General features: G+C 36.8%; 1 protein-coding gene across 1 annotated transcript in view; it reads right to left on the reverse strand.

The window, feature by feature from the left end:
- The window catches only part of LOC145681174 (uncharacterized), a 396,630-nt gene that overhangs the window by 377,227 nt on the left and 6,069 nt on the right, over positions 1 to 13,334 (reverse strand). The window lies entirely within an intron of this gene.

Consider the following 13,334-nt stretch of genomic DNA (forward strand, 5'->3'; position numbering starts at 1 on the left):
CTAGAGAGTATGGTGACAGGAAAGAGATGGAGAGGGCGAAGGAGACTGCAATTAATGATTGATATCACAACAGAAAAATCGTACGTGAAGACGAAGAGATTGGCGAAAGACCGTGGAGCATGGAAGCTTCTCAGTTGCAGCAAGTGACCTGTCAATAATGGCAGAATACGTATGAAGATGATGATTACCTACCTAGAAATTAGTCCTCCCTCGACCTGAACGACTCCCTTAGAATCGATTAAATCATGCATAAATTTGTTCTCCTTACTTTAAAAAAAGAAAAGAAAGAAAAAGAGGAAATGGGAGAAATGCAGGACAGGTTGTTATGAGTAATAGCGAGAAATCCTATCGCACTAAGTATGTTGGTAGCCTCTTTTAAATATTATCTCAACAAATTGTCCGTGTTATTAGGTCTATTTATCCCCCCTCTCTCTCTCTCTCTGTTTCTAACGACAGCGTGTCAATGTATCTGGCCAAGGTAAACCACTCCCGCATTGAACCAGTTTCTCTATACTTTTTGTTTACTTTTTCTTTCATTTATTTTTTTCCCTCTTTACCTTCAATTACTTAAATGTCTTATCTAATCGAAATTTCACCCACTCACGCACAGGAATGCCTGTACCACGACTACATTGAGAAAAATCACACTTTCCTTTTCTATCCGACGAGTTATTTCTCTATTCAACCTACGTACGCATTGACGAGAGAGAATTTGTAGGTGGTATTCGAAGAGTGGTGGATAATATCGAACAATACATAGGTACAAGAGTATGAAGTGTAAAGTGCATGTAAAATGTTTTTATCTCAGTTTGATCATTAAAAAATAAAACAAACTAGAACTCTACTATTTAGGCCTAAACATGTTTGAAAAATAAGCATTTTAGACCTTAGACACTGCTATAATATGATCATACATGTCAAATAAGTAAAATCCTTATTTCCTTACTAAAAACGAAATATCAGGTAATATTTTTGTATGAAAACAGAGGGTAGGATCTCCGCGAAAGAATGGCGGAGTTTGATTTTTAATGTTAATACGATACAAAGTGACAATCACTTTATTGCGTTGAGCAACTCAAATACTGTAGTTGATACGCTGAATGAAGTAAGCGCATTAGTAATGTAAACTAAATCGGGAGAAGAAAATATGTAATTCAGTAGATCTCAATGTGTACCCTATTGATAGCACGGCGCACGTGATGGTATACAGGCCCGTAGCCAGCTCGAAAATGTAGGGGGGAACGGTGAAAGATAGGGGGGGCCTATCCAAAAAATATTATAGTTCATTGCATATTATAGTTCATTTGCAAGCTTATTGTGAAAATTTTAGAGGGGGCCAGTAAAAATTTAGGGGGAGCGGCCCCCTAGACCCCCCTGGATACGGGCCTGGTGATATATCCTTGTGCCGGTTCGCACCGGTTCGATGATTAAGGCTAAAGGAGGCAAATGATTAAGGCCAGTAAATGAGGATGGAAGAATTGGTGGAGAAAAAACCCACGGACACGATGTTGTCCACCACAAACTTACTTGGCCGAGATTCGAACCAGGGACACCCACACATTAGAGGTAAGCGCTCTACCACTGAGCCACCGTGCCCCCACCATTTTGTTCAGTTCAATGAAATCTACCTATCGGTGTGTGTCTCATCTTTGGACATTCCTTCCCATTAAACGCTAATAGGTTCATACGTTAGACTTTTTTTTTTTTTGTATAAAGTTAGCACGAATAAATTTCCACTAAATCTCTTTGGTGAAGTAATTATCATGTTATAATAATTGGCGTAAGAAACTTGTATATGAACGAAAGGTAAGTGTTAGAATAGGGAAGGAAATGACAAAGGGGAGTGCAGTTGGAAGGGGAGTTCGACACGGATGTCAGTGGCGGATCTAGAAGGTAAAAACTGGGGGGGGGCAGCCAGTACCCAGACTATGATTGGTATATATAAACTTTCAAAAATATGTAAATATTAGCTTTAATTATTTTGTCACTGAAAAAACTGGGGGGCCTACGCCCTCCGGCCCTGGCCTAGATCCGCCACTGCCGATTCTGTCTCACGCCTACGTTATTTAATATTTACCTAGAAGAGATAGAAAAAAGAAGAACCTTCAAAATGAAGATAGCATTACAGTAGGAGGTAGGATGATTTGGTGTATACGGTTTGCGGAAGATATGTTGCTTGTTGCAGAATTTGAAGAGAAAATCAATAAAATATTAGAAAACTTGAGGAAAAGCTGTGAAGAATACAGGATGAAAATAAATGTTACAAGAAAAAAACATGGTGATTGGAACGAAGTGGTCAGTGACAAATATAGAAGTAGGAGGGAAGCAAATAGAACAGGTGACTAGTTTTCGATACCTACGTGGGTAATACTAGTAGTAATGATATGAAGTGTGAATATGAAATAAAAACAAGAGTAGGAATGGCGAAAAAAGCCTTTACGAGGAAGAAAAGAATATTTTGTGGAGACTTGAATAAAGCGTTGAGAAACTTCGTGTGCTGTATTCTACTGTATGGTTCAGAAACATGGATATTACGCAAAAATGATGGAAAAACACTGGAATGGAAAACACTGGAGGGAATTAGATGGATCAATCGGGAAGCGAATGAGAGAATGTTAGAAATGGTCCGGGAGAAAAGAACAATTTTATATATTACTAAAAAGAGGAAGAGAAACTGATTGGGATATTGACTAAAAAGGAACTGTATTATGAGGGATGTACTACAGGGTATGGTGTCAGGGGAGAGAGGGAGGGGGCAAAGAAGGGTACAATTAATGGACGGTATCAAAACAGAAAAATGGTACGTGAAGTTGAAGAGATTAACAGAAGACAATGGAGCTTGGAGGCTTCTCAGTTGAGCAAGTGACTCGCCGATAATGGCAGAAAATCTATATAATGATGAATAATTGGCCTTAAATTGATACACTCTCTGGCTTATTCAACAATGGAAAATTGTTCTACTAGAAATTCCTACTGTAATTGTTATTATTCCTTTTACTATGTCTTCAAAATAAAAGTTTCGTCAAATTTTGACCCTACAAAGAGAAAGGTGATATAGCATGCGTAATACTCTATTTTCTTCTAGTATCCATAGCTCATTCGAGATAAGATGATCGGATATCAAAACAACTTTTCTCCCCACCACACACACACACACACATATATATATATATACAGGGTGTTTGAAACAACACCGACAACGTTTGGGAAGTGATTCCTGACACCAAGATAAAACAAAAAGTATAGACCAACCTGGGTGCACAAATGCGTCCTTTCGGAGTTATAGGCTGCCGAAAACATAAAAAAAACGAACTTTAAAGGTCCATAGCTCCGAAACTATGGGACCTACCGTAGTCGGGTCAAGACTTCACTTAGGAACAAGTATGAACCTATCCAAATATCCAAGTTTCAGGATCCTGTGGTCCTTCTGCAACAGTTTTTATAGAGGTAGTTGGTGAGTACTTCCAATTAAATACCCGTAGCCAAACTGCCTGTATAAAAATTGTTGCGTGAATACCTTAGGATTCTGAAACACTTATTTTTGGGTAGGGCACATATTAGTTCCTAAGTGAAGTCTTGACCCGACTACGGTAGGTCCCATAGTTTTGGAGCTATGGACCTTTAAATTTCATTTTTTTTTTCATGTTTTCGGCAGCCTATAACTCCGAAAGGAAGCATTTGTGCACCCAGATTGGTCTATACTTTTTGTCTTATCTTGGTGTCAGGAATCATCTCCCAAACGTTGTCGGTGTTGTTTTAAAACACCCTGTATATATAGCCTGATAAACGTGAATTTTTTTGTTGTTTCCACCAAATAGAACGTATGTAAATACATATGTAGGAGTATGTAAATATATGTAAAGAACTAAATATGTGTTCATTGTGCTTTGCACATTTTAAAACACTTTATTACATTTATCTATACTAATGAGATAAGTAATACGTATTGTAATGTTAAATTTGAATCAACTGTTGTCGGTTTTTTTTTTTTTTTTTTTTTTGTTATGTTTGTGAAATGATGGAATTGTAAGCGATCACAGGGTTGAGAATTTATGTGTACTTAATGTATTCATACAATAATTTCATATTAATCACAATCCAAGAGCAAATACAATATGTATGGGAAAAGTATCAGAGCGCTAATATGATAACAGTGGAACTTGCAATAACGAAAAAGAAACACGTGTCTTGTCCAGCCCTCTAGCGACAAATGTTCTTACGTTAAAAGCAAAATATAAAGAAAGGTAGAATTTCAACAGGATTGATTTAATTCAGTCTCTTCGGAATCAAATGAGAGAATCATGCAAATTAGCAACATAGCGAGTTAACAGTTAGTTCTAGGAATTCAATTTAAAAAAAAATACGACTGTGGACCACGGTGTATCAAGTAATAGAGCGCTTACCTCTGGTGCGTAGGGTTCCTGGTTCGAACCTTGGCCGAGTTAAAATGTGGTAGACAACATCGTGTTTGTGAGTTTTCTCCGGGTATTCCCGTTTCCTCCTGCTTTCTCATTCCACCAATTTTTCAATCATTTGCTTTAATCATTGTCTCCCTTTGCCTCTATGGCATAATCGTGGGACGTTAAATTAAAATATTGAAAAAAGTACGACTAAAGTCAAATTGTTTGCATTAAATGCATAATCAATACTTTAAAAATGGTTATTGTTGTTAGCGCTGTTTGGTAATGGCTAAAAGGAACAGCAATTTCTTCTCAACACATTGTGTCTCAACATATTGATCAACATAGTATGTTAATCAATAATAAAGTAAAATACTTATGAAATATGTAAAAGTACTTATGTCAGTGGATAGTCTTGCCTCTCCTCCCTCCTCCCCCAAGCAAAACCTGAAATAATTGCTCTTATTAGCTTAAGTAGGATCCAGGGGCGGATCCAGGACGGACTTCTAAGGGAGGGAACGGTGGGTTGTAATACTGCTACTTAGAGCTACTTTTGAGAGCTCCAAACTTTGGGATGGGTTTTATTTATATATAAAATAAGAAAGTTTCCTCTTCTGGGGGGCGATTGCCCCCTCTGGATCCGCCACTGGTAAGATCCATCAAGTGTATTCTTACGGAATGCATTGCTGTACCAAAATTCGTGCATTTCTATCCAAAATTGTATTCACAGTTTTATGCACCATTTTCGGTTTTTCAAATATAGTTAGTGCTTAGTTTAATTCTTAAGATGAAAAGGGTTAATTATCAACCTCTGAGAGGGAAATAATAACTTGAGACTTTGGTAACACTGTGCAGACGCAGTAATACATATAGTATTGGTTCTTATACCCGAGTTAGTTTCAAACCTATAAAATACAGTGAAGTAATTTCATGGTATGTCGTTAGGCTTAACACTCAATGGAATTATTTATCAAATTTCTAGTGTTTTAGTTGTTAGGCATGGTAGAATTTAAATAGACAAGAACAAAGTTTAATAGCCCATAAAGCAATTGACTCTAGCAATAATAATAACTTATGAACGCTGCCGGCAGAATTCTTATATACAACGTATATATATATATATATATATATATATATATATATATATATATATATATATATATATATATATATATATATATATATATATATATACACACGCTCACATGCAATAGCTGCAGGTGTATCGCACAGTACATGTTCATATAGTTTATTTTTTTCATTTTTTTCGTTGCTCTTAACGTACAAGAGTTTATGTGCAACACTTAGGCAACTTCAATGTTCTTCACGCCTTTCTTTGACACAAAAATCTACTTCCAAAACAACCTATACACTATATAGTTCACTCGTATGAAATTACATTATAAGAAATGAAGGTGATATGATATTTTCAAAATACCATTACCAAGAACCAAAGCTTGCACCAAGGGGAAGGTATGAGTGACTCATGAGGGTTCCCCTACCAAAATGAATCAAATTCAATTTGAGAAATTTTCAAATCTCTCTTAATGTTTTTCATTTTATTTCAGTTGAGTTGAGTTGATTTTAGTTTAGCGTCCCGTTCACCAGCGAGGCTATATGAGACGTGGACCTACTGATTAACGTGGAAGTCCGAACCACATGAGCTCCCACCGGGAATCGAACCCGGGTCTCCAACGCCATTTTCATTTTATTTATTGGTAGTTCGGTTTTTATTATTATTAGACTTTCCAAACTACGGTAACTCATCACTTAATAAGTTCGTAGAATGACTAATAAAACAGCAACTTTTAGGCAAACTTCGACTTTACTCATCAACATAATCTCTTTTAAGAGTGATATATTCATTCCAACGCTTCTCTAACATTTCGATGCCTTTTTTGTAGAACGATTTAACTTTGTCCTCAAAATAGGCTTCCGTTTCGGCAGTCACTTCATTATTGGAACTAAATCTCTTTCCCTGAAACACTCCTTTTAGGTCCACAAACAGGTAATAGTTGTTTGAACCAGATCGGGAGAGTACAGTGGATGGGGAAGCAATTCAAAGTGCAATTCATGCCATGTTGCCATTGTTGCCATCGACTTGTGATTTGGTGTATTGTCTTGGTGAAAAAGACTTTTTTCATCTTCATTTTAGGGTCGTTTTGTCGTAATTTTTCCTTCAAACGCATCAATAACGCCATATAATATTCGCTATTCATGGTTCTTCCTTTCTCAAGGTAATTGATGAATAAAATACCGTGCGCATCCAAAAATACAGAGGCCAAAACCTTACCAAGTGTCATTTGCATTTTTGGTCCCTTTGAGCGGTTTCAGCGGTTGTTGTCCAGTCAGCTGACTACTGATTTGAGTCTGGAGTTTAGTGATGGATCCATGATTCAATCATTGTCACATACCAACTCCTCTTTATTGCGCTCAATCAGCTCCAAAGCGCGCTCTGAATCGTCGACGCGTTGTTGTTTTTGATCGACTGTGAGCAAACGCGGTAGCCACTTGAAATAGAGCTTTCTCATGGAGAAATGTTCATGCAAAATGGCGAACACACTGCTTCTGATATCTTTAAGATATCAGCTATCTCACGCAACGTCACTTTACGATTGGCCGAAATTATTTTATGGACTTTTTTTCTTTTAATATTTTCTGGAAGAACTGCCGAATTTGGGTTACCCTAGCGTTCAGCATCATCCGTGTTCGTACGGTCGCATTTAAATTCAGCAAACCACTTCTCTAACATTTGCCTCTGCCATTTGTTTGAATAACATTTGTCAAGCCATTGCTTTGCTTGAACGGTATTTTTCCCATTAAAAAGCAATGCTTTATCAACACACGAAATTCAGATTTTTTCCATTTTTTGAAAATTTCAAAAATTGGTCACTAAAATCATTGTAACTTGCGAACTAAATGTCAGATTTTATGAAATTATCATTTCTATGATGTTTAGTACTTCCTAAACATATACTGTAGGTTTTTCAATAGTTGCGATATCTATTGTCATCCTACGAACTTATTTTGAGTGAAGTTTTATATATAAGAGTCGTCTTACAGAACATCTTTGTCCTTCTGTCGGCATTTATGAAAGCAAAAACGGTCAGAGATATCGAAAAGCAGCTTTTCTGCGGTCAATTCAGTGTCCCAAGAATAGATTTCATTTCATCTATTAGCCTTCTATTTAAACCGAAAGTGGTTCAAATTAGCCATTTACGGTTTCAGCGTTTATCGCCATAGAACAAAAATGGAAACAAACAGCTAACAGTGTTTTTCTTTCAAACGATTCAGTGTCTCAAGGCAACATGGGACGAAGAATGTTCCCAAACTTCTACCAAAACCGGAAATAGTTTAAATTTACTATTACAACCAATTTGAACACTGATTTCCACAGAGCAAAAACGCTAAGAAATATCGAGATGCAGTTTTCTGCAATTGGTTCATTGTCCCCCAAACATAGGTTCCATCTTATCCTTTAACTCTCTATTCAAACCGAAAGTAGTTCAAATTAGCCACTTCCGGTTTCAACACTTATCACTATAGAACAAAACTGGTAATAGATGGTGACAAGTGGTTTCCTGTAAACTATTCATAGTCTCAAGAGACCATACCGCCACTATCCGCAACACTGTAGCAAACCGAAAGCGGTTCAACTATTTTCGGTTTCAATACTAATATCCACAGAGCAAAAACGGTAAGAGATTTTTAAGATGCGGTTTTCTACAATTGATTCATTGTCCCAAGAATATATTTATCTTCTCCATAATCCTCTATTGATAGTTTACTTTCACTTTTCTTTTTTTCTTTTTTTATTTTAAATATCAGATTACAACATACATTCATTGGCATTTGTTTCTTGAGATTCTTAATCCACTGCGTATATCACTTCCATACTAGGGGTAGCACACATTTTATAATAACAAAATTTGATAATTAGTAGTCTACTGATGTCACGCCTACTAAGACATATTAGTCTACCTCCTGCGCATTAATTTTTGTCGGTAATGATGAAGTAAATACAATACATTAAAAATCTTATATATCCTGCCGATTCAAGGTCCGTCGACCGCGCTTTTACGGAACAGTAGGGTCGAAAATGAAATGAAATCTTTAAGTTTTACGTCCCACGGTTATGCCGGTTAGGCTAAAGAAGACGGTGATTATGAGAGATGAGTGAAATGGTGGAATGAAGAAAGTGGGAGGAAACGGGAGAACCCCGAGAAAACCCACGAGCACGGTGTTTGTCCACCACAAAGTTCACGTGGCGGAGGCTGGGATCGAACCCGGGACCCCAAGCACCAGAGGTGAACGCTCTACCACTAAGCCACCGCGCCCCCAACAGTAGGGTCGACGGACCTTGCTGCCGATTTCCATGAGAAGCCCCTTTATCCCTTTTCGAGAAATTAACATGCAAAAATCCTACAATATGGGACTTTCCTCATGAATTGGCATCACTGTCCCACCGGGAATCGAAAGCGGGATCTCGTGCATTAAATGCAAGCGAGGGCGCCACTAGACCAGTGAGAGGACCTATTTATAGAAGTAGTAGCTTGTGGTTATTGCTGTCTGCTTTGGGTCTACCTCTGTCGTCTACTTCAGCATGTGGTTGCGAAGACCTTGTCCTTCAGGTTCACCACCCAAAGTGGAAGGAAGGCACATTGACTTATGTCTTCGAAGACAGGGAGAGAGCTTAAGATTCATGCACATTGGCTTTTTTTTTTTTAATTCTTTCTCTCGCGCGACAACAATGCAAAGACATTAATTCCAAGGTCAAATGCAAGTAAGTACAAGAACGCCAATGCTAACTAAGCGAGTGGTATGTTGGTGGTGGCTGCACAATAACTCATCGACCTCCAGCATTTACCCATAAATTCATTACACGAGCAAGCAACAAACGCATTTCTCTCCGTGGTGCACTCTCGTTCTCGTGGGCTGTCCAGTCAGTCCGATGTCGGACACCTCCACGGCATACATATTCCCTTAAAAAAAAAAAAAAAAAAAAAAAAAAAAAAAAAAAAAAAAAAAATCAAGGACTTTATACCATATAATTATATTCAATCCTGATCATAGCATTAGGATGTTCTGTCCAGGAGATTAAAAACTTAAATGAGTCGGCAACACTGTAAAAAGAATAGTATATGAGAAAAAATACATTTTTAATTCAAAGATTAATTATAGGCCTTTATCCTGATAAATCCCGATAACTAAAGCTAGGAATTTTGGGTGCTATGTTATTTTTTATTTTATTTATTTATTTATTATTATTATTATTATTATTATTATTATTACTGTTATTATTATTATTATTATTATTATTATTATTATTATTATTATTATTATTATTATTATTATTATTATTAATTTGATAATGATTTTGTAGGGTACTTTTAATACTAATACTATATGTATAATCGAGAAATGTATATTTGTGGTAAATTTCATACGAAAAGAAATATAAATACGAAAATTAGAATGAGTAAAACAAAATGTTGCTAAATAGATAAGAAAGTTTTATTTTCATTTTATTGTTCTTATTTACTCCTCTTTTGACATGAAATTTGCCACATACATGTCTTTGCCGATTGTACATATTCTAACATTATAAGAAATACCGGGCGAATTCGTCATCAAATTATATTCCTACAACAACATATTTATAGACATGCGACAATAATTTTGGACATGGGTGTACCTCAATTTACTTTGCTACATAATTTCCACCAATATTAAGGCTCTTATCGTATCATACAAATGTCTGTCGCCTGATTTGACAACCATTGCAACACGGCCGTTTTTACCTCATCATTGTCATCGTGGCGCTGACACCCATATGCTTGTTCAAATGCATGAATATGTGGTAGTCACTGGGCGCTAGCTCGGGACTGTAGTGAGGGTGATAAAGTTGTTCCCAGTCCAATGATGCGATGAGATTTTGAATTTGAGTTGCCGCGTGCGGACAAACATTGTCATGAAGCAAAACGATTACCTTACTCAGCATGCCACACTTTTGGCTTTGTATTCCATGGTACAGTTTTTGTAAGGTCTCACAACATATTATAGCATTTATTGTCTCATCATGCGGCGAAAAATCCACAAGCAACACCCTGTTTCTGTCCCATAACATAATACACATAATTTTCCGAGTTGAAATTGTTTGCTTCAACTTTACTAGTGGAGTGCATTAGGGGAAAAATTCATGAGAATCATGCATATTGTGATAAGAACATAAAATTTCGCACAGAGTCTACTAATATAGTAACAAATAAATTCTGACGTAGACCCCAAAAATTCGACGCCAATTTCCTGGAATTCCAGGCGCTGGAACATCTGGAGCACTGGAGAACGGTATGTTATCGCTGGAATAACCATTACGTGAAAACGGCTTGACCTACAGAGCCAAAGTAAGACTCAAATGCAAGAGAAATAATAAACCTTTAATTTAAATTCTATATTGTCTTAATTGCACATCATCCAGGGCCGCACGAGGGGCCCAAAATTCATTAAAAGCAAAAAAAAAAAAAAAACTATGGCGTTTGTTTATGGTTTTATCCATCTGGAAGCTTTGGTTTAACAGATATTGCAATAACACTCTTGTAAATCGTTTAGCAAAATCGTTTAGCTTTGCGTTGATATCCTTTTAGTGTATATGAGATCAATAGTCTCGGAGCTATGTGCATTTAAAGTGATGCGCTACACCACTGGTTTCCGTTCATGTTAGTATTGAATAAACGCCTGCAGCCATCACACTTTATCATTTTGTGAGCAAAAAATGAATGCAAAAGTGACCCACCTAGTGGTCGTATCTGACACCGAGGGAAACATTACAAAGGCATGTAAGTGTTTCCTCCCAGTATACAGTTTGAAATGTTTAGGCAGCAGTGAGAAATTAAGCGCGGCTAGGTACCAGTAGATATTTGTAGATAACTTCAGTGGCTGGCTACAGTGACTCCCAGCTGAAAATATGATAGCAAATTTGCGCCGTAACTGAAGAAATCTATTTATATTTGACAAACGAGTTGTTGTCTTGAAAAATCAAATTATATTTATCATCAACAAAGCCTTTTAATATTGCATATGTGTGAAAGAAGCTTGAAGGTGGAACTTTAAATAACCAGACATTCTTTCTGCTGTTCATTGGGATGTATGCTGATATTCAGGTAATGTTTATAAAGTTTTTGTTTAACAGAAACAGAGTTGAGAGAAGATTTATATATCACAAGAATCTTCATTGTTTAAGCTACCAGAATATATAAAAATTCCTACTCAACTACTGAATAACTTTCTCGCAATCTGTATGAGAAGGTCTAAAAATGTGGTTTATTTACATTGTTACTGACGTGATCCTAACAAGCGATAACATGTCCAACATTAGGTTGGATTAGATTCTAGAAAGTGGAGGTTAAGCAACTAGGGATACAACAGCGTTTGTGATGTGAGATACTGAATAAAAGAAAACTTAGCTGTTGAATATTTTGGATTATGGTCATTTTTTGAATAGATTTTTTTTCTTAAAATAAAAGGGTGAATCCCGACATCTGCGGAATGCATTCGACCATTTACTTCCAGAGTTCTATTTTGTGGATATATATCTGATTAGGTTTGGTTATAACATATCAAAAAAAAAGAAGAAGAAGAAAAGAAAAGAAAAAAGAAAAAAAGAAAGAAAAAAGGAAAAATCTTTTTTCTTGGAATGAAAACTATTCTGACGTTATTTTGTATCAAATTACTGTATCAAAGTCGACCTTATTCTTGTATGGGACATGATCAAATGCACGAACAGTGCAACAAGACGGTGAAGTCTGAAGGTGGTGTAATTGGAATTCTCGACAACTCAAGTGCGTTGCTAAAATGTATGGTGTCCGGAACTGTAATTGCCAAACTTTTGTATCGGGTTTTGAGGAAGAGTGTGGATTGATCTCTGATAATGATGATCTCAGAATACGCCACGAAGAATCATCTGGTGCTAATATGCGATTTACAAATGATGTCACAGAACTGGTACGTGTGTTCTTAGAGAATGGCGACAATCTTTTTAGTGTTGTGACTAATTCTATAATGTCCGATGATACCGATGTCCGTCGGTATACATTGCTAAAACTCTTGGAAGAGATCAGTATAAAAGTTTTGAACAGGAACGGTTGCAGCTGTGCAGTAAATCACTGTTTGAACCAATTAAACGAAATAACCTTGCTCTTTGTCGCAAGACAATGAAAAAACTTAATCCTGAACACCGTAAGCTATCCATATTATAAAATGACTGTGCTATCTTCAGTCGTCTCTTCAAGCATGTCAGAGTCGACAGGGAGATCTATCCGACTTTTTTGCTAATGAAAATCTGGGATATCGTCCGTCAATTTCTGAAGATGGATTCATACGCAAAGGAACTAAATTGTATGTAGTTACATGTTTAGAAAAATACGGCGATACCCAATTTACCCCTCCACCTGCTACACGTATGATATTGGACGGCTCTGCTATCATCCATATGTTGAAGCCGTCAGCATCACAAACATTCCATGATTACTTGCAGATGAAAGTACATCCTTATATTTCATCAATTCTATCAGAGAAGAGCAGAGTAGATCTGGTGTGTGATCGTTACTTGCAATATAGCTTAAAAAGTGAAGAGGGACAGAAACGAGGGTCAGCATCACGAGTTCGTCAACTCTACTCCCATCCCGAAAAATTGGAATCTGTTTTTGAAAAATGAAGAGAACAAAACAAGTCTTTTTCACTTAATTGCAGAATCTATGAACGAGGCTAAAATACCCAATGAGAAAACTGTTATTTGCACTAAAGGTATTGACATATGGAGTACATTTGACGTAAATACACACGGTCCACTACCACCGTGCACGCATGAAGAGGCCGATACGAGGTTGCTTCTGCATGCCAAACATGCCAGTAAAGCAGGCCATAAATCCATTATCA

Source organism: Thermobia domestica, chromosome 3 (genome assembly GCF_964235325.1).
Source record: "Thermobia domestica chromosome 3, izTheDome1.hap1.1, whole genome shotgun sequence".
Classification (NCBI taxonomy): domain Eukaryota; kingdom Metazoa; phylum Arthropoda; class Insecta; order Zygentoma; family Lepismatidae; genus Thermobia; species Thermobia domestica.